We start from the raw sequence: 23,276 nt of genomic DNA on the forward strand, positions 1-23,276 counted from the left end.
CACACCTGAGATACAGAGATTTAGTACAACAAAATTATGGAACAACCAAAAAATAAAAAAAGGCCCAAGTATGAAGGACTGTATTTTCAAATCACAAGGGCTTTTTGTGGCATTTTGGCATACAGCTTGCTGGAACTGTGCCTATCAGGGGCTTTGGAGCATTTCTAGTAGTGCTATGGCATTTCAGCATGTCCTTCACTCTTTTATCTGAGCTTTCACCCATGCTGGCCATTCACTTGAGCTGCCTTTAATAACAATGATTTGTCACCACTTATATAATGTTTGCATACGACAGGTAAACACAGTGGGAATAGGAACAAGGGTAATTCTCCAGACAGCCCCAGGCTGATGGCTGAGATCCACAGGGCACTTATTTACATGAACACACTGCTCTTACTTTTTAAAGTAACTTGATTGTATTACATGAAACCGAGGGGAAGTGTAATAGCACAGTATCTGTTAAATCAACATCATGCCACGTACACTAACCTTTACAGTTAAAATGAACTTTAGGAAAATGTGCTGAATGAAACAAAATTGCATTTGCAGTGAGTCACCACCTACAAAGTCTGTAATGGCTCTGACATGATCCATGATATGTGTGTCAGAAAAAATTTTTAGAAGTACAGATTTATCTCATCAGATGCTCAGGCTTCAAAAGAATTAGAATACAGCTGTAACTCCCCCTTCCCACACCCCTCTCCCCCCCAAATTGCTGAGTTACCTTCCTCAGAAGAAATATTTTCTGAAATAAGACTTTAGTGGATTTTATGTAAAATCTTTAGGGAGGAAGGAGTCAAACACATCACCCATAGCTCTGGCTGACCATCTAGAAAAATCATGATGTTCAAAGTGGTGTGAGGCACTAGTGCTGTCCCAAGTGTCTGCAGGTTTTCTTCTCCCATACTGCAGAAACTGTTTCCAGTTACTGTGAAAGAGCGAGCAGAGCAGAGGGGAAGCTGGCGGATAGACAGACTGACTGACAAAGAGGAAACTGTGTGAAGCCAAGCCTACACAGTGCTGTGCAAATGCACGCGTTCACAAAGTCCTGCAAACAGACCAGCCTGCTCTCATCAGTCCTCTGCTGCATTACTGAGCATCTTAAGCTCCTCCAGAGAAACAACAGATTCATATTCAGAGGTTCAGCTTGAATTTAGTTACATTTCCATCTTCCAAATTTGTAGCTCTCACAGAGCTCTGCACAAAGCCCTATCCTTTCCCAATCAGCATATTCTAAATGCAATATTTGAAATATGAAACCTATTAAAAGCACCAAGACTAATGCTGCTTTGTTCTTCAGCTTCCTGTTTAAAAAAATGGTTAACAGGAAAATAATTTCTTACAGTAGACCACAACCATCCTGTTTCTTAACAGAGTCTTTTCACAGCTGCAGATGTCTCTAACTTAACTGTGCCATGAGGGTACTCCACCAAGCTTTTAACTGCTTCATTGGATTAAAAAGAGAAATTCTTCTCTCTGCATTGCTTTGCTAAGAAGTCAAAGCAGTCTAGCTAGTGTACCATCAGTCTCTTTGGCACTCCATGTGTCACAGGAAAGTTTCTGGAGCGGGCAGACTACAGTTTGGTTTGATATCAGGCTTTTAAATGAAGGCAGCTCAGATCTGAATGCACCAAGTGAGCCAGGTGGTCTGTGAAGCACTTCCTGTAAAATACCATGACTTGTCTACCTCCCTAACTAATCTCCTAACTTGTCAGCTGGAGATTGTTTCCCACTTGGGCTGCTCTGTTCTACTTTTTCCCCCTTTTAACTGGATTGTTTTAGATCAGCTTCTTAGGGAACTGGTGGCATAAAGAGGAAGTAAGGTGATGCTTGAAGCCTGAGCTCTCTAAGGGGAACCCACTACCCACAAAAACATCCAGCTTCTCCAAAACCCTCTCTGCACACATGATCTGCAAGGAGGCAAATGTGGTGAGCAAGGCACTAGGTGTTCCCTCCTTCTCTATCCCATCTTACATGTACCTGTACTCAACCACTGCACACTAGCCAGTGTTTCTGGTACTGGAGGGCTCTCTCAACAGAGCTGCCATCGAAATTAGGCACACACTGGTGAGCTTGCATTTTGCTGCTGTTGAACAAGCCCTACAGCCCTCAGAGACAGGCTGGGAAATAGCATTTTGGAAGCACAGGACAAGCTTCTGTAATAAACCGAACTCTGGCAAAACTGGCCTGAAGTTTAACAAGAGCATCCTGCTGCAGGGTTGTTTACTCAGGGTGCTCTAGAGCACACACTTCCTTTAGGAGCCATCAGAAAAGAGATCACATGACGTGACTGAGAAACCTGTGTGCCCACACAAAAACGTACAATGTGTGCACTTACAGAGCCCATAAAACACCCTAGATTGTCAAATTTTTGTTTAAAACCGAAGTTGCAATACTGCTTCACTCTTACTTTTGCCACTCTGACTCTGCTCCTGCTGACGAAAAAGAGATTTTTAGAAACTCAAGCTGAAACTTTGCAGGAAGAAACAGCACCTCTGTCTTTGAAGCTCTAACTCATCCTACTGTTTGGTTGTTAGACTTTGTACAATCTATTTCTTTCTCTGACTGTAAGCAAAAATGAAAGAGGTGCTCTCTGGATTTTAAAATTTGATCCCTATAAGCCCATATGAAGAATAACAATGGTCTGAAGAGATGCAGTGACCTGGTGACTTGCTCCCCCAGTACACGACAGTGCTGGGAGTAGCCCTTGGGATGAGAGCTACTCTTGGGCTGCAGAACCAAAGCGGCTGAGTCAGCACAATGCTGAACTCAAACTCTGCAGCTGCTTTGATCATCACCAATTCACAAGACCACTGTTTCTTACAGAACACAGAGATGTCTTGAGTTGTTAAGTGTAACTCTGCAATTAGAGGAAAGCTTTGGTTATTGTCCTACATTTCTGCAGTGGACTCACATCATTTGCTCTTGGTCAGTGGGGAAGAGCTGAATTTAAGAAAAGGCTATGAAAATAGGCTAGAAAATGTTAAACTGCTAAAGGCTGGCACTACAAAATACTTGAAATAGTAACCAATCCACCTAGTAATAAATTTTACCCAACAAATCTGTTAACAACCAAGTTTCTTATAATGCTTGGTGCTGCAGGGTGTTGAAGAGGAACTGGTTCCAGAAGACCAAGGCTGAAGGTGACACGTGTCCTAGCATATTTTCTAGGCACCAGTGTAAATTACCATAGCTTTTAAGAAGCCATGTAGAAGTGTTATGTCTGGGTGAGTGTTGGTGGAGCAGCAGAAAGGACTGCAGTAACTAACCCGCATACATACACTGCAGCATCAGCCAGTGAGCACCAAGCACAGAGGTGTGGATTGCCAGCACGAGAAGGATTTCCACAGCCGGCCACAGCAGCTGCTCTCCCACTGCGCCAGCAGCATCGCAGGTCCATGGGCCAGGAGCAGGCACCCCTGCAATCCTCACTCTCTCTGCCCTGCCTGGGCCAGCACCCTGGGGCTGGGGCAGCCTCCCCGCAGCCTTCCCGGGAGCGGAGCTCATGGAGCCCACGTCTGCTGCCTCTGGGAAAAGCCACCCTCGCCTCCAGCAAATGAGATGATCCAACACTGCCTAAGTAAAGAATACCTGCATAAGAAAACTAATTTCTGCAAACTACCAGGTACATCCAGCAGCCGCCATCAGGAACGATATTAAAACGTTGTGTTAGGCAATGCACCACGATAAAGACTCCTTTAATTTAAAAACTGAAATAGAGGAGAGAGAGAACATACATCGCATTCTGCAAAGAGCTCCTTGCTCTGCGGAGTAATCCATAAAGAGCAAAAATGGCACTACACTGAATCTAGTGAAACACTAATTTTGGGCACTTCAGATTTCATTTGGTATTTCAGAAATCATTTCAGGAGCATTACGAATGCTAAAAAGAAACAAAATGGAACAACCTTTATTGTTGGATGGACAGTGTGAACAACCACACTGCAAGTGCATGGTTTGTATCCGGTCAGGCATTTTGAGCTGCTTGAAGGCCCTCCCACTTAAACATTGAGTCAGAGGCAGACAGACAAACTCACTGTGGTTAATCATTTCCTGCATGATTAATTTCTAAGCAAAAAAAGAGGAAGGAACAAACAACTGTAGAAATAAAACAGAATTTATAAATTTAAGGGGAAAAAAATCCTGAACTTGCCAATTAAAATGGTGATTGCTCCCCTATGCAAAAGTTTCCAACTTCCAAACCAGTACTGATTTGGTTCTTTCAAAATCCATTACTTTCTCCTAATGAAAAGATCATTTTTTTTAATTTTAAAATCTGAATTTGAGGAAATTGGGCTACATTACCAAGTACTTTAGTAAGGTAGCTCTCAAAACAAAAAGGGCAGCTTTACAAATTACTAAGTAGTCAGAAAATCACCTACAATCAGTTTTATACAGATGACAATATTTTTTCATTAATCATTTTTTTTTAAACAGAGTACTGAGCTATTAAACTTTTTTGCCAAAAATAGCTACAGTGATGTCATGAAATTTGAGCTGATGTTATGAAATTTGAGCCCCCCTGTTCCCACTTTCCTTGGCAGACCTGAGCCACTATAATTCTACATGTCCCATGTTCCACCACCCCAATCTCCCAAGGCCAGAGCGGCTGCCTGCACCAGGTGTCAGTCCAGGAGCATGCCACAGCATGAATGAGAACATCAGAGGATACTGAAGGTGCTCCTCCCATGCAACACCATGCCAGTAAATCCCCCCTAAAAACATCAAGTATTTTTCTTCTCTTTTTATTAAAGTTTCTAGAGTTTCTAAATATATAAAAATCTATAAATAAATATACAGATAGATGAGTTTAAGTCCCTAAAGAGTTCAGCAAGGGTACCAAACCAAATTCAGTTGAGCATGAAGCTACCGGAAGATACTGAAGAAGAATTCCCTTATAGGGTAAAGAAAAAATATTTAGGAGACTCTCTGGCCTCAATCACTTGCACATGGAGGAGTGAGAAGCCTATCTGGCACTCAAATAACCTGATACAAGTTTTAATTGAGACACTGCTGTCTCAATTAAAAGTATAGGAAGCCTATACTCGGCAGGAGAGCCTGGATTTTCCTTCTCCTAGCTAGGATAAAACTTTTGAGGTTGAGGAGCTCCAGAGGAACAAAGTGCTTATAAAATGTTACTGTTGGTATTTTTGGGTCCTTTAACACCAGTGCTGGTCTTTTAAGAATAGTTTTTGTCTGAGAAGACAATCCTTTTGGTGCAGGGACTACAAGACTTTGTGGCCTGAGACAGGACATTATAAGGGTGTGAAAATATAAATTGTCCTCTCCTTTCTGGAGGAAGCTGTGGTAGCAGAAGGAGGCACTAACTTTTCACCATTAAAACCACTTGCAGAGATCTGGACACCCAAAAGAAAGACCAAAGAGGAGAAGTTTCTCTGAATGTCTCAGACCCAGGGAAATTCTGGGGAGCTGATGCTGCCAGAGAGAGGAAGCCTACTTTACTGGGGACTTTTGGCATTTCAAGGAAACTCTCCACAGTACCTGAAATAAGTGGTTTGAGTATGACTCTCCATCACACTGAAAAATGCCACCCCTTACACAAAATGCCAGGGCAGAGGAGGTATACCAGTCAGTGATGGAGAGCACTTGCCTAGAGCCAGAGCCAAAGTTTCCTTCCTTTTCCCACCAACTGCCATTGGAGGGGTGAAGGATGATAGGCTTTATTCACAGGCACATGTGAAAGTGGATGAGGTCTATGTGGCCCTGAAATAGGATTTGGCCCAATCTGAACACCACACAGGAGGATCTCCCACAGGGAAGTGCACCTTTCCCAACTGGGCAGTGACCAGTATGGGGGGATGCACACCATCCTGCTGAAGGCAAGGACCAAAAAGGAGAGAAGTGGAAGGCAAGAGCCTGAAGGGTCTCTTGCAGAAGTGCATGGGGTAGCTCTTGGGAAAGAAACAGATGTCAAGCCAGTATCACAGTGAGCCTTTTTCCTGCCCTACCAAGGCTGCAGAGAGAGGATGCATTTTTTTGTTTGCTTTGGACATAGTCTTTACAATAAATTGCAGAGTTAGGTTAACTCAGTTACAACATTGTGAGAGGTATGTGAAAGGTGGAGGTGTTGGGGAGCTAGTGAGGACCAGTAAAGATAAATAACAAGAACAAACAAAAGACATGACTAGTTAGGGGAAAAAAAGTGAAGATGCTGTCAGGTGCTTTCACATCTCTATGCGTGTTATGCCAGGCTCCTGTGCTCCGTCAACCCTACAGCATCTCCATCTTCCTCCACACTCCTTCCTCATGCTCACTCCCTCATCCCAGAGCATCCAGCCAAGCACAGTGATCCTCCAGTCAGCATGATCTGCAGTTCACACTGGGAAATTCCCCAGAGACATAAAACCCCCTAAACACTTTGCATCTACTTCCTACCACCACAGGAATACAGCAATAGAGCAGGTTACTTTGTGTGTCAGTGACAAGTGAATCAACAGCCCCCTGAGCCAGCATGTGACCACAGGTGCCCAGAACAGTAACAGCCAGATGCACCTATGGTCCCCAGCAAGCTGCATCCAGCAAACCTCATCTGTCAAACACAATCGAGAGCTAGATGGACAAAATACAGCAGTGCTGCATTCATGGAAAATTACAGCTAAGAAATAGGCTGCTATGGTGACATAACATTGTTTCAATCCAAGTATTTTAAAAAGATTTTTCTTTCAGTGAAATATTTCTCAAAATATGCAGATGATCACAGGCAATGGCTAATTTTGGAGGGCTGCTTCTAGTAACCAATATAGTCACTGTTTGGAAAAAACAGCTAAGCTTTTGATCAGTTTAAGTGTCTGGATGTTGACTCGAGAAAAGCTGATAATGTAAGAGCAAACACTATAGCAGAAAGTATCTGACTCACTGAAAACAGAAATTAGTTACATCTAATCCAGACTCCTATAATTTCTTTCAGCCAGTGCCCAAAGGAGCTCTACAAAAATATTCCTGTCTGCGCAGACAACAAGGGTCAGGTCACATTCCCCACCACAGCAACCTGATCCTGGGGAATGGGACCTCAGCCCTGCAAGGGACACCTGGAGCAAAGTCCCTGCACCAGGCACCTCAGGAGGGAGACCACAGAGAGTTTCAAAACAGGCACACTTGTGTCATTCCTCAGCAGGAGGCCAGGACCAAATCCTGCAGAAAAGACTGGGCTGTATCCCAGTCCTCAGGACAGGAGGACATGTTCAGACACTGCAACCTCTGACAGCTCCATCCCCATCCCCACTGGCACCCTCATACCAAAATATAAAGAGTCCTTCCCCCATCCACTGTGCAAAAAGCGCTAGGGCAAAAGGCTTCACCCTCTCTCCCAGACAGAAGTGATGGTTAAGGACAAGCTGTCTGTGAACTCTCCTTCAGCTGTACAGAGCAGAGCTGCCCACAACACTCCACCATCTAGCACCCACCTCAGCCTTCAGTCGAGGTGAGTGCTGGAACCAGCACACGAGGCTTTACCCAGGCACACTGCCCCAGCACAGCCAAAGAGGATCCACACAGCCTGGAGGCAACCTGGAAAGGGACACCTGACTCCCAGCGCTCTGGAGAGGCCACAGGGACAACCTCTCCACACAGGGACAATATATTTGCGGCAAGAAAGGACCTGATGTCTCTCTTCAACTTATTCCCTCGCCTGTTCCTCCTTGTGAACATTTAGTGTTCACAAAATAGTGTTCCTTATACATAGCCCAAGAGCTTCTCTGCAATGGGGCTGCTTTTTCCAGTGTCTCATCACTGTAGCAGTGATCACTCAATGTCATGTGGCTGCTCAGCACTGCACAGCTTTCTCCCCAAAACCATCTTAAGCTCGAGGAGCTGTTGATAGGGTGAACAGGCTAGTTCAGAAATTAAGGATTTCTGAGTATTACCTGATTATACTCAGATTATACTCAGATTATTCAATCTCCAGATTATTCAGTCCTAAATCAGAACAAAAATAATTGCACTTAGGAACAGGACTTTTTCCACCTTCTTATCCTCACAACATGGCACCACTCATCTCTGGCCACACAGGGTCATGGCGTGGCAGTGGCAAGCAGCTAACAGCGAGAGGCAGGAAAGGATGTCTCCCACAAGCCACACATGGTGACCCAGAAGCAGAAAGACATGGCCTGGCCTTTGGAATCCCCAGCTTGCTACCACAGGAAAACAGCTTTTGTTCACAAGAGTATATCTACCTTTTGCCTTTCCACCTATTGCTCCACTTATATTTCTAGGTTGTTACAGCTCTGACCACCTGTTTGCTTTGCGTAACATGACAACAATTCTGCCATTTTAATCAAATTGACAGAAACCTGGAGCATTTTTTCCCTTCTATCCACTTTTTTTGGTAGCATAACAGGCCAAAAGTACCATAAATTACTCCAAATGGAGGTCTTTTTGGACATTTGAGCTGTTGCAACTTTCAGTACACACAGAAAAAAAAGTCAAGAAAGCAATCAAATATGGAGAGCAAGCTCTGGGGTTTTGCTGGAGGACTTCTGCTGCCCACAGTTGCCATCTGGTGTGCTGCAGTCCCCTTCAGAGCAGCAGTTATAATGAGAGGGGCTTCTCTCTGCAAGTCCTGAGGCTGGGATGAAAAGAGCTGGTTTGGAGCCACAGATTACATCACTGGAGCTATGGGACACCCCACACTCTTCATGCCCAGGGAACTAAATTAATTACGATGTGACCTGCACAATACCACTGCTGATGGTGCCTTCCTTCACTTTTCTCTTATCAACAGGATGACACGAAGCTGCAGTCAAAAACTTTTAACAATAATGAATACTTATAGAAAAGGAACAAGGATCTCCCACACTGTCAGACTGCTTTATTTCTCAGTAGGTGTAGGTTTAGAATTCAGTTTGCTTCAGCATTCAAATAGGCTTTTCCAATATAAAGCATTTTCTTCATCACAATCAACTAAGTCTTACTAAACATGCAGTGAATTGCGGCTGGTCTACTAAAGGCAGCACCTATAAAATGATATTAAAATAGTAACTGCCTCTAAAGGGGAAATCTGAGGCATATAAGGGCAAGACATGTGGAATGAATTTAAAGCACCGTTTTCCAATCCCTGTCTCTTATAAATATTACAATATTTCTATGAGAATGTTGAAAAACTACAGTGCACAAGAGATCAGCTCAGATTTCACATCAAAAGCCCAAACAAAAAGCTAAGTGGCCTGGGCAGTCATCAGGGAAAGGCCAACTGCACAAGCAAGAGTGCATTAGAGTTTTTACAGCCCAGGTGTTGACGTAAATTAGAGTAACTTGAATAGCTGTCATTAGAGGAGCAATCAAAGACTGATCAGCCTGGAGTGTGGGAAAAACAAAACAAAAGCCAGCCCCAGATCTGCCTAATGTAAGGGAGCCTGCTCCACCAGAGACAGTGTAGAAAAACCACCACCTCAGAGCCAGGGTACTGTCAATAAAAGCCTCGGTTCAGTGCAGCAAGACCCATAAATCAGTTTTGTGAGAAACAGGCAACCCAGCCTGGTAGAGATTTTAATTAAAAAAAAAGTAATTTTCCATTCTTAAAGTTAATTTTGAAAGATTTGAGGCCGCAAAGTGATGAGAAACCTCCAGTGCACTGGGTAGAGATGGAGAGCCTGAATTTATTCTCACTAGAGTTCATGGAAAGGCTCAGGCCAGTTTTCAGAGGAGACTGGAAGAGACTCATAGTACCTTCTGACTTTGCTGAAGCATTTGAACTTTTTGAGGTCAGACTTAGAGATTAAGAAGAGTGCATCCCATGAAGTCCCTTTATGTTTTGTCCTGTGTAGGGATTTTCACTATAGCCTGGGGTTTGGTATCATTTGTGAGGCACCAAATTGTATTTGCACATAAGTAATGAATTTGAGAAGTGCCACAGTCAGCAAGCAAGGCTGGCACCAACTCCCGCAGCACCATCCTTTGGATCACGAAGGCTGGTGGAGCAAGGACTACAGCCATAGATTGCACAGAGATGCCATGCCTTGTGTTCAGCACTGCTGGTACACTGCTCCATGAACCTGGGGAGAACAACCAGCAGGACAGGCTGTCATCTGTCTCCAAGGACCACAACCGATTGAAAGACTCCCCATAACTTACCCTCTGTGCCCTGCTCACAAACCACAAACTGAACAGAAACTCACACCGCATCTTACTAACTGACTAGGTACTAAATGAGAACTCATTCTACATATCATTTGTATCCCCTGTTCACAAACCTTCTCTGACCTTCACTTCAAAAAGCTGCAAAATAGCATTTGAGTTCCCCATTTAAAAGCTTTTTTAGGTAATGTAGCCAGGAAAAGTTAAGTTCTTTGTAGACTCTGCTGGGATGCTACAAACTACTTTACAAGTAATTATGTTGCAAGTTACTTTTTTACAATGCATATTGCCTAAGGAATTAGTACAAATTTTCAATAAAGCAACTGAAAATTTTCAGTTTATTGACTTATAAATGAATATAGACAAAATATACCATTTCTTTGCATACTTTTAATATTTACCAAGGTAGATATTTTATCTTAGATCCTCCTCTGAGAACAGCTACAAAATGAAACTCTCTCTTATAAATTTTACATGATAGCTTACAGTAATTAATCACTATCACTTTCAAACCCCCAAAATGCTAACATACATGAATCTGGGCAATGTATGCTGAGCACCTGCACACACAGAAGTTGGACAACAAAGCATCCATCTTCACAAACATCCAAAGAAACTCTCAGTATCCATTTCTCCTTGCTTGGAAAAGAGCCTCTGCCCTCTGAGGTTTGGCCTGTTCTGTAGTTCATGCTGTGTCTCGGAAAGCTTTCAGATGGGCTGCTATGGTTTCAGTAACTATTTTTAAAGGTTCTGGGCAATACAAAAACATCTCTACATCTCTTCTCTCTGGAAGAGACTTTAAAATAAGGATGGAAATAATAAAGGAAAGGGAAAAGAGGGGACAAAAAATAATCTGAAGCAAAGAGAGGGTTTTCTTGAGCAAACAAGCCCTCCCCAAACTCTAGGACTTCAATTGGCCCCTTCTTGGAGCCAATCTTAGCTCATCCCAAACTACTCAAGACACTGTGGCCAAAAGTTCTAAATGGTTCTACATGGTCTGTTCTAAATGGTCTACAAATGGTCCATAAAACTTCAGAAATTGCATCCAAAGCAGTGAAAAAACCCAACCAGAAGATAAGCCTAGGATAAGAGATTAATTTTAATCTTAGATATCTTATCATACACATTATGGTTTGAAAAGGATCAATTAAAAAACAATAAAGAAAAGCAATAATATTACTGAAAACACATTATTGCACATATGAAATTACATGATCATCTGATATCCTGGCAGTACTGGCAAATGATGCATTGCTCTAATCCGTATTAAAAACAAAGCCAAAATGTTATGTTCCTGCACCACCCAATTATCTGCCCAGTTGGAATCCAGCAATAAACTTCTCCTGCAACTTCAGAGGTAGAGATGGATGAAGCAATATATTACTGCTATTAAAAAATGCTCAATAAGACAATGCAAAAACTACCTTTAGATGGGTTGTACAAAATTAACAGACCATATAACTATTAAGGAACCATAAAGTAAAGCAGACTGAAGGTTGCCATCTCTGCATTGCTTGGTACTTTGCATCATATATAAAAATCTACTAAATCTGACCATCATTTTCTCTCTTTTAAAAAACATAGATTTTATATTGACATTAGTTTTGTTGTAACTAGAACAAGAAAAGCTTAATTTTAAGAGGCTAATTTTTGTATTAAAAATAAAATGAAACAAAAAAAAAAAACCCCAACAAACCCCACCTGTCCTTATAGCTGATAGGAGCTGCCCTGGTTTCATTCCAGACCTAAGAAGTCTTCTTAGACTTAGAGGAAGATATGACCCAAAAGCAGTAATGAGAATCTATATGATAAATTATGAAGGCTGCCTGTTGAAGTTCTAGGGCTAAAGCAGACTAGAGGCAGGGACAATAAAGATTCATCTTTTCTTCTTGAGTACTGAGCTGCTGAATCCATCATATCTCTTATTCTGAGCTGACCAGCACTTCCCTGCCTCCAACACCGGTTACTGGGCAAAAAGAGCTGCTACCTAATGGAAATACGTATAGACACCCTGCAGAGGATCTCCTGGTCTAGACTCACTCCTTGGGAAGGGCAGCCCCAAAGCAAATTAGCGGCCTGCTGAGTGCCCCGCAGAAGGTCAGCTCCAACCCATGAGCTTTTGGAACTTGTGGACTGGTGTTTAGATATCCCCAAGCAAGGACTCTGACACCCTGGTGGCTGCTTGCTCAGATTCCCATCCGCAGATGCAGTGGAAGCACAAACCTGAAACTCTTTCTCCTTGGTTGGCATTTAGTTTGTCTTTTTGCAAACCAGTCAAAATCTAACCCACAGCACAGTGAACACCTCTTCATAGGTTATAGGAGAGACCTTAGCCTTCAGCATCTGAGTTTGCATGTGTGCAGTCACCAGCAATACTCATGTGCTGTTCCTATCACCGGCAATTTCCATTTGGTCCAATCTGGAAAACATCCTGAGTAATACAAGGATGAATTTTTCTGTTAAGTATTTCCAACACTGCCTTTTGCCAAGAAAAAAATGTCAAAAGTCACTTGGAAAAGAAAGCTACAGCTAAGAGACATTTCAATTATTTCATAAATAAACTGCCAAAATGCAAAGATCAAAATACAGGCAATATTAATATTCTTTGTATTTATATCATTATAAGCCAAGCTGAGATCAAAGTATTGACCAACCACAATTACACTTTGTTTCATTTACTAGAACAGAGCTATAATAAAAATTTTATTTACGATAGCTTTGTAAAGCCATTTTTACATAAATCCTTCCATCTGTCTTTGCAGCAGGACTTGCTATTTATGCAATATATACATTTATGAAATATAGGCGAGATAACACTGAATTGGAGGTTTCAGATTATACACCTGGGCCTTTAGCTGAATACTCAGTGATATTGGGACCATGAAATTTACACATATGCATCTGAGTACACAGCACACATCTGCAGCAAGTGATGCCAATTTAAACACCTACAGTAAGGGCGCACAGTTAAGTTGTCTGTGACTAATCTAAGGTTTCATCATTCAGTTGGAAGCCCTGTAAGATAGCTTCTCAAGATTTCATTTATGAAATAGGCTTCTCTACTTTTTTTGGCAATTATCTAATAGATGGAAAGATACCAGCTCTGTTTTTCATCAGTCTGGTTCCTTCAAACTCAAAGCAATTCTAATGTTATGTGAAAGACAATGCAAAACACTAAAATTCATGTGCGTTTAATAATGTGGGGTTTGGGTTAAAAAAAAGAGAGAAAGGGAAACTATTTTTATGTCTTGTCAAAGCTCGAGACTTGAAGAGATTTTGATCTTAATGTATTGACATGGCTGATGTAGCACAGGGCTCTCTGACTGATGCTGACTGCCCCGATTATCCCCTGGTCCCGTGAGGGACATGGGCAAATTGGTGCTGCTCCAGCTGGGACTGGGAGGACACAGACGCAGGCTAGCAAGAGGGCACACAGTCCTGCAAAGGGCTCTAGTTTAAAACATGGCACAAATCAAACAAAAAGAATCCAAGGACAGCAAATTGAAAACGCCCTTCTGCTTTCCTCCCCATCTCCAATTACAGGAGTTTTTCCTCCACTTTATTTCTCTTTGGAAACAACTTTTTACAGCTGCACATGGCAAGTACTTAGCTAGTAAGCAAAGAGGAGAAGCTGGAAAGAATGATTATTAATGGGTTCTGCCAAAAATACAGTCAGGGCAAAATCTTTCACAGCTTAGGACACAAACTAGTTGATCTCCCCTGGCACAAAGAGGGGGTATGTTCTGGACTACGTTCCTGAGAGAAAACAGCAGAGCTGCATTGCCTACTGCAGCTACCCAGGATGGAAACGCACAGCACCCCTCCACTTACTACTTATGAAGCTGGCTCAGTCAATACATGTTAAAAGTGTTTCTCAAGTCAGGGTGAGTAAAATCCAAGAGGTTCCAATCAGTTATCTGCATTTTATTTTAAATATTTGCATCTCTGTTTTTTGTGACCTTCAGCAATGAAATGTTTCCATGCAGCAAGTGTAGCCAAAGGCAGTGTGCTATGTGGGTGCCTGCCCCGGAGAGCATGGGTTTATCAGGGGGCTCAGGCCATTGCAGTGACAGCCATGTGAGGCCACACCTAGTGACTGCATAGGTCAGACCCAGGCAGATGTGCCAAGAAGGTGAATATGTCAAGAGGGACAAATCCACATTTTGTCTGAACTCGGTAGGAGCCACAAGCCATAGCCTGAGGAGAGATAAGGTGCCTCATCCAGCTGCTGCAGGGTCAGCAGTGGCTCCTGGCTCATGCCAGTGTTTCGGAAGCGGTGCCCAGCCAGCATGGCATCTCCATGTCAGCTGGCAGCTCTGAGGCAGCCTGCCACTCAGGTGGCACAGGAACTGACTGGGACCCAGGCAACAGCTGGGTTTGGAGGTTATTGGCCTCCATTCAACACAGCAGGTCTAGCTGAGCTCCTGCTGGTATTCCAAATGCAGGTTTATTGCATGACAGTAGTAATTTAGTGTAGTTCAAGCTAAAAAAAAAAGTATGTATGACATACCACTGCCATGAAAACATACCCACAAAACCAAAAGCAGCCACATACCATCATTCAGTACTTGCATTTCCTCTTTAGAACATTCAACAAATCCTCTTGCTCCAGAGAACTGTCGTAATTTGGCCTTGCTAGTGCCAGTCTACCAGCAGTTCAGAAGAAAAGAAACTGGTCCCTGCAGGCTGTGGTGCTCAGTGCAGGTGTCCTGAAACAGCAGGTTTCAGAGGATGGCCACCCATTTCCCCTTGTATTTATTTGTAATGAGAGTGGCTGTCACAGTTGTCTAACCCTAGCTAAAGTTATCATCACATCTGCTGAATCCTATAAATATGGCTAAACCCCTGATCAAACTGGTTGAACGATTTGGTTAGCTTGCAGGTGTAAAACCAAACTTTATTTTAAATAAATTTGAAGGCTTAATTTAGCACATGGCAGACTGACCTATAAGTCCTAACATCTTTGCTTTCAAAACCAGAATTGGTAATTAGATGGAGAGTTAAGGGCCACTTCAAATCTGAGGCCACAAGCTTCCAGATAAAAAAGCAAATTTTTTCCAAACTCAGAGAGCTGTATTATCTGGATCAAACTCACAGCTGAAAGGAAGCTTTGTATTGATTTTATCAGATCATAAGACATTATTACTCTCATGAAGCCTACTTTCTCTTTTAAACTGCAGTCCTGATGACTGGCAGGGATCATTGTTTTCTTCCACATCTGCCAAGGCCCTTATGAGCAGGCAGGCTCACAGCAGGCTGGGTCACAGGGAATGCCAGTCCAGGCACCTCCACACAGAGGAATAGCTCTGCTTCTGCACAGAGAGGGTAGAGCAAAGTCTCAACTCTGCAGCCAAATGCTTCTTCAGGTGAGCCTTGATCCATCAAAACTTGCTATTAGAGAATGCTGTGCAATGCAGACCAAACTGGTTTTGTGCAGCCAGCATGAATTTGAAGTTTGCCATTAGTACCAGACTTCTGAGATCTGTGATACAAATGAGCATTTTCCTGGCTTCCCACAACTGTTCATGTGAGAAAGCAGCAGGACCTGCCTTTTCAGGTCCCCCTCTTACACCAGTAGCAGACCTGGTCATTACCCTGCCAGCTGCTAACGATAACTCAATACTTTCCCACAGTGCAGAGTATAATGCACTCATTTTATCTGTTTACTTCCAAGAGAAATATCTCCTCAGGAAACTCAGAAACGGCGTTTTCCATTCCCTCCCTGAAAAGTGGAGTATGAAATATACTGTACCATCCATATGGAAATGCTTATTGCCATTAAAATAATTATTCAGCTTTCATAAATAACCAGAAAAATTCAAAGTCACTATCAACAAGGAGACTGAAATACAGAGGAACAGACAGCAGGGCTGGAAGAGAGCATCTACCCTTCCCCTGAGTCACCATGGATTATATAATTCCTGGCATTACTCATCTATTTTTTTCTCTAAAAATCTCCACAGATGGAAAATCTGCAATATCCCTCAGTCATCTATCTTGTTATCTTAACAGCTAATGAAGCTTCTCCCAGTACTTCATTTAGACCTGCATTTGCTGTGATTTCATTTACTATTTTTCATACTATTTACAAGTGATACAGAGAAGAATTTATTCCTTTACCTCTTCATTGATATTTGAAAACTGGTTACACATCTCTTTGAACTTCTCCACTTCAGGCTAAGCAATCATATTTCCTCCAGTCTTTCCTCACAGGTGATATTTGTGCTGTCGTCATTACTGCTGTTCCTGGGACCTTCCATAGTCCGATATCATATGTGAAATGGGTGGGAGTGACAAGTGTAAGTTTGTAAATGCCAGCTTTAAAATACTCATATTTTCCTTTTCCTCATGTCTCCCTTCTTAGAACAGACTATCCCTTCCTACCCAAACAGGTATGTTTGGCTACTGACCACACAACAGTATCACCTTTTTTGGTCCTGTGGAATAATCCTCCAAATTAGTCTTTGTACCACACCTCATCCAGAAGAGCTGTGGATCCACGAGTGATGTGAGACTATTATCTGTTCCTGGGGCTAGCTCTTCCCTCTCACATCTCCCAAGCCTAGCACCCAGATTTCTGCAGACTGTGGTTTCCAAAGCAAGTGCACTGCTGAAACTACACCAAAGCATCAACCCACATGGACCAGCTACAGACTTAATCCAAAAGAAACCCTAAATGGTTTTATGCTCATGTCTACAGAGAACCAAAATCCCAAATGACTCTGGGACCCTCCCAGCATCAGTTTCTACATGGCCCACTAACCATATGGAAGACACAGTTGGAGTTTACAACACAGAGCACTTGAGATAGGAAATAATTGATCTGCTGGACTGCACCAGCTGTAGATCAGTACACTGCAGCCTATCTACAGCACATTCTGATGGAGCCTCTGCTGCAATGAGAAAAAAATTAAACCAAAAATCAAATTAAAAAATAATTAAACTAAAATTAAAAAAAGTAAACTCACTGTTCTTTCTGTCTTACTAACCATGTGTTACAGCGAACCTTTTCATACTATACCTGTTTATTAGCACAAAATTGTAAACATTGCAGGCTTCACTGTGCAGTTTTCAAGTATAATGTCATCTGCTCTAAATCAGGACCACTTCAGTTTCACTGTGCCTGGTCATATCCATACCTTAGGTCTCCTGACCTACTTGCCAAGCCTTAAATCCCTTCACTGCTAGTCTTGTACTACTGACATAGGGAAAAAACCCAAAACAACCCCAAACAGAAAATAACTCACTGCACATGTTAAAAGCTTATGGATTTGGCATAAAATCTGATGTGACCTAAGGTACCTAAATCTGACATTAGGAAAGGTGTGGCACATCAGAGCATGCCTGTAAACTGGCACTGCCATTAATCCTGCCCTGGAGAAGAATGGCTCCTGTATTGTCACACTGCAACCTAAGGCATGAGATGGCTCTTTGGATTCCAACTCTTACAGGCCAGGAATGACAGCCAGCAGATGCATTAACTGCACTGTGCTCACTCCCTGACTCCTACCCACTCCCTCACCTCAGTGCCAACCCCACAGGCTCTGTACCTGGTCACCAGCAGGAGATGCTTGAATAGAATAGGAGGTCTGGTCAATTCAGTCCAGAATACACTTTCTGAAGTTAATTAAATTGCAGTAACATTTCCCAGGTTGCACAATCCTGCAGGGAAGAAAGGAAAAGAACTATTAATTGTGAACCATTGGGGATCACAGAGTCTGAGCATGTGTCCATTACGTATTTCCTTGCACAAGTAGAAATTCTGTATAAGAAAGTGGCAGAATACTGTAAAGAGCCCCCCTCCTTCTAAAGAGGAATCAGAACAGGAAAACACATTGGCTGGGCTCTCCATAGCTCTCCCTAAGGCCAAAGGACCTAGTTTGTTCTCAAGCAAATTTAAGACAATTCTTCCAACTTCAGCATAGCATACATAATAAAAGCCAATATAAACGGTAGAAGGAGAACAGAAAGGCATAAAAAACCACGGATGTGATGGTAAGACTGAACAGAGTTATCCACTACAACAGCTGCTCCTTGTAAGAGACATGGTTCAACAACTAGCTTTGTAATTAGGAGGTTTCTGTAGTTTAGGCTAGAGAAAAACACATGCAAAAGCTGAAACAAATGTGTGGGGTGAAGAAAAGGAGAGGTAACAGCCTGGAAGATGTGACAGGTGTGCTGCAAATAATGTCCTCGCAAAAAACACACTTGACCATTTGATATTGATATATTTACTATTTGAACCAACAAAATAAAATCTTAAAAAATCCAGTAATTTTAAAATAAAATGTAAGAACAGTAGCCATTCAGCATTTTACAGATTTACTTCTATTTAGAAATCGGTCTCAGGACCCCAGTCCCTCACAGCCATGCAGCCTTTGCATATGCTATGTGGTGAAATGAAACCTGCAAGGGGATTCTGCAATAAACTCTCTGAAGCTGGCCTACGCAGTTCTAGTTTGCATTAGCTAGTGTTGCAAACCTCCTACTTTTTCCCTTGCAGAGAGTAGAATAACCCTGTGCTATGGATCCAAGAGCACCGTGGACACAAGTTCAACAGTACAATGCAGCCACGTAGTTTTTGGGGAGTAAAATAAGCCAGTGATTAAGGTGACATTGAGTGGTTTATTCTATTTATTTGCAGAATTAAAGATTCTTTAATCATGCTTTCATCTAACTTGGAAGCTCCCTCAAATCAATAAACTTCTGTATTAGCACTGTTGAAGGGAAAGAAACAAGCAAGCAATTTAAAAAAGCATATAGAAAGATCAATTTTTCTTCCATAGATGATATATGCACAAACACATGTACACAGTCTCTCCTCCTGAAGTGCAGCAAAAGAGTAGCCTTTTTTTCCTGAGCACAGAATTTGTCCCCATCTGGTTCCATTTTTTATTATTTTCACTTTTTGGTTTCCTTCTCTCTCATTCCAATGCATATTTAATTCATTTTGTTTAGTCTGTACTCTTTATTCCCTTTCCTCTTTTTGCAGATTTCCTTTTTAATTTGTTAGAGGAAGAAACATTCTTTCCCTGGTTTTCATAACACAAGCTGCTGGAAAGAGCCCATACAAAAATCCCCCCTCTTCAACAACTCTCCTGCTCTTTCATCCTGGTTGCCTATGTTCACTCCTGGTAGCAGAGTAGAACTGTTAGGGTTTATTTACTTAGGAATGTGTATCAGTTTATTTTTTAATTCCATTTTAAATACCTGGCACAAGCCACTGCATGGAGGCTGAAATATATTATTTATGAGCCATTATATTTAGCTTAAAACAACTAATCTATTTGGGATGAGCCGCTATAAGACAGGATTAGGCTGAAATGAAAATGTCTGCAGTGGGATTTTACTAAATTGCTTTTAAATCACATTCCTAGTTAAACAGTGCTCCAGTGAAGGCTATAAACCCTAATACATTAGAAAGGCTGATTTGGGGCAGAACCTTGGCTCTCTGAAAACTTGCTGGTTTTACAGAAGCAGGGGAGCCCAGCTAAGGCCAAAGCCTTCTCTGCATATAAAGCCCCAAAGCTCGAAATAGGAGAGCAAAGCTCGGCAAGGCTGAACCACAGAGCTGTTTAACTGCCCAGGAGCAGGGCCCTGCTATTCCCAGCTTGGCAAGAGCCTCCGTGCCCCGCAGCAGGGCCAGGTGCAGCATCCAACTGCACGTGCAGGAGGTGGCAGCAGCCCAGTCTGCAGAGAGCCACTGCGTTCATCTCACACAGATGTTTCTACACTGAGGTCAGGATGGATGCACTTGGTGGTACGAGGAGGGAGAAAGAGCTGTACCACTTAATCTGGTTTTCTACGTGACCAGAGAAATATATTAAAAATATTTGGAAAGAAGTATGGGCGGCTTTAGGGCTTCTTGCCTGACACTCAAATCTCTGATTTTAACACCTGGCACGGCCTTGTTACAGCACTGTCATCCCCAGCAGCTGCATTTTGCGTGAGCTTACTGCCACTATCCCTGTCCAGGCCCCTCTGCCTCACAAGCTGTGAGCCTGGGCAAGCAGGGGGGGGTCTCTGCAGAGCAAACACCTTGGCCTCCAGCCACCACTGCTGGAGCTGGCTGTGGGGCCATCACCTCCCCTCTCCACCCTCTCCCAGCACCACGTGGACCCCACGCTCGGATTTAGTTTTAGTGTAGATTCTGTGCACTTACTACTGTATTATACGTTTTATCATCCTGAAGGTTGTTACCTTCGTAACTTTCACTAAACTTTGCATTTAGGATTTGTAATTAACCACAATTGCCTATCTGTGCCGGAGTACAAAACATACATCCCATCAGAGTCTCCCTCTGAGAGCTCCCAAATTCTCTGGCACCAACCTAGCTTCATTTCATTCCTGATGCAATGTGCTCCCAATTCGAAACCCCCCAGCACAGAAAAGTCATGATGCAACTTCTCAACAGAAATCACCAGGAATGAGAGAACACCTTAACAAGAAACTAGGCCAGTAAAATCAAAGCAAGGAGCTATACCCAAGGATACTTGGTACAGCCAAAACAAACTATATGAAGCTTTCACTACAGTCAATGATTTTAACCTCTACTTGGAAAAGTGCTTTCAGGTATTAACACTGAACACATCTATTAAAAATCCAGGCCTTTAACTTATTTTATGGAAGTCTTAACAAGATGGAGAACATTTCATTCACACTTCTATTGTGATTGAGGTCCACACTTCTGTTGTACTGCAAGGCAGTCTCCAAGCTTCACACAACCCAAGCTAACCCACAGATGAGCTTCCTATTTTTGCCCTGTAGAGAAATATTTTTGCCCTGCTCTGAAATCCCACGCTGCCTGCTGCCACACAGACTACTCCTTATCCGCTGCTGCCAAAAATCACTGAAAATACATGTGCAGAACCCCTGCAGGACAGCTAAAGAGATGTTTTAAGAGAACTAACCTGTGCTATTTGAATCCGTTGGAGGTCACCCAGTTCTGAACTTCCCCAGCAGCTCCAGTCCCGTTTCCTGTAGAGGAGCATGTGACACACACTTCCTCACCGCACCTTGCTAGACTCGCTTTGCTTACGTTTTAACATCAGATGAAACAACTAACTGTCCCTCACAACATGTTAAAGAAATTTCTGATCTAATGTTGAACCACTGACATTTCTGCATAGCCAGAAAACCCTCCTCTACTGCCTTCTGAGTCACTCCATGTTTCAATGGACCTTTTTGTACTATATATTAATACCAAATGCTGAATATGATTCTGCCACAGTATGCTCAGTGTCCCTCCCCCCTTTCTTTTAAAGGGGAAACAAATGCAGCAGTGGAGAATGCAATTACACTGCAGGCATGGGAAATTTCAGTTCAAGTTTGTTTACCAGATGTTCAGAGTGGTAGTGAATTGATGAATTCAAACAGATGCAGTCATCAGCAATTTTCAGAAATACTTTTATTTGAATACAGTAAACCAAAGTTTGAATCCTATGAAAAGTAGTTTATGTCTTCAGAAGAGTAGAGATTCTCTCATTTGTAGCAGTGTGAATCCAGATTTTGTTATCTAGCACTGGGCACACATGTCTGAACACATGTCACAAAAGGAAGGACATTAAGTTGTGGATTAGAGTACTATGCTTACAGGACTAGTCATTAGGTAGTGCTTCATCAAATTATTTTTTTTTTAAAGAAACATGAATTTTGGAAAGGTAATCTAACCCTAAGTACACCACCAGCAGAATACTGACACAGTCTGGAGATAAAGTTTGAAGACTACCACATCACAGTAGAGGCAGAATGGTCACACGAGTCAGCAAGGAGCTGGTGCTCTGCTGGAAGATGCTCCTTGTGGAAAACACTAAAAACTCTTCAATCAAGCTAATGGAGGGGGTGAAGATAAATGTCACATTCCTTTATTAATGAGAGCTGAAATACCAACAGACAATGCCTGGGAGACTGATCAGCCTGGCAAGGCCTGTGTCAAAGCAGTGGGTTACAAACCCAAAGGGGTTGCCTTACAGACTGACTGCAAAGATCTGGGCTGGAGCACAATTTGCTTTAGCTGTACCTAAGCTGAATGTGAAAACCTTAAAGGTAGGAAGAGAGCAAACAGACAGCAAGGCTGCAAATTTGGAATGCAAATCTTTTGGCAGCAACACTCATTTGTAGCTGTCCTGCCTCCACCATTCAGCTCTCCCACTGCACCCCACAGCTGCCTCAAGTGTGTTAGCACAGTGGTTCCACAGCCTGTGCCATGGACCACATTGAGGAGCTGATCTAGTGGTCAAAAGCTCATTAGATTTTTTTTCTACCCTCTTCTCACTTTCAGGCAAAACCAGACAAGTGCTAGTAGGAAGCTGGCTCTGCCACTACCCAGGCTGTCACACAAAACCATGGCTACCATGAGAGACCCAGAGCAAGCCAACCGGAGCTGCTTCTTTGCCCATGGGTAGATGAATTCTATGCAATTTCTACATAAATTAAGAGGTTTCAACTAAAATGTCATCTTTATAATTAAACTGTGCCAGATGAAGACATCAATGTTGTGAGCAGCCTCCTGGTGACCACCAGCCAGGGATTACATTCCCATCTGCTGCCTCAGGGCTTCTTACCACTGCTCACTAGTTCATTATTACCAAATGAGGCAAACTAGCTCCAGTAATTTATATCAGTGGGTTAAAATAATTGGAAATGGAATAACAGTGGTTTTGAGAATCCCTCCTATCCACAGAGATGTGAGAGTAGTGACCTCTGGCAAAGAGGCAGCAACAACAGGATTTACAGAACAGCAGCTGAGTGTTAAACAAATTACCCCCAGGTAATAAAAGATACAAGTATTTTATGCGTAAACATGCATAGGACACACATGCAAAAGGAAACACGTGCATGACTGAAAAGCCCCCAACAAACTAGCCCATAAAATGGATGTCTTTGCATGACGCTCACTCACGCACCCTTCTTGTGCATGCTCCTCTGAGCTCCTGCAGCTGCTGTAGGAAAGCATGTGCAAACACATGTCTGCAGATGCACCTGCTCTGCCCCCATTGAAGGTTTTGGGCCAAATGGCCAAGGTATTATTTACACTGGAAGACACTTGAGAGCACAGTGAGGCTCGTGCAGCTTAAGCATTTTCCCCTCAGTAAGCATGCAGAGACATGATACGCCGGACCCCGAGCTTCAGAGGCGCTGAGGGGAAGTTGAAGAGTTCAGGAAGTGGCCATGCTTGCTCTCAG

General features: G+C 42.7%; 1 protein-coding gene across 5 annotated transcripts in view; it reads right to left on the bottom strand.

The window, feature by feature from the left end:
- Positions 1 to 23,276, bottom strand: part of WIPF1 (WAS/WASL interacting protein family member 1) — a 54,642-nt gene that overhangs the window by 16,673 nt on the left and 14,693 nt on the right. For 4 of the 5 annotated variants that reach the window (XM_088058902.1, XM_088058903.1, XM_088058899.1 and 1 more), the window contains exon 2: positions 17,643 to 17,754. The gene's annotated coding sequence lies outside the window, so the exon portion shown is untranslated. Of the gene's footprint in view, positions 1 to 17,642; positions 17,755 to 21,002; positions 21,069 to 23,276 lie in introns of those variants that run through there. The other variant, XM_088058900.1, reaches the window with a different exon arrangement.

This window comes from Pseudopodoces humilis, chromosome 8 (assembly GCF_049639895.1).
Source record: "Pseudopodoces humilis isolate 2021_Gansu_Grassland_sample_001 chromosome 8, ASM4963989v1, whole genome shotgun sequence".
NCBI lineage: Eukaryota > Metazoa > Chordata > Aves > Passeriformes > Paridae > Pseudopodoces > Pseudopodoces humilis.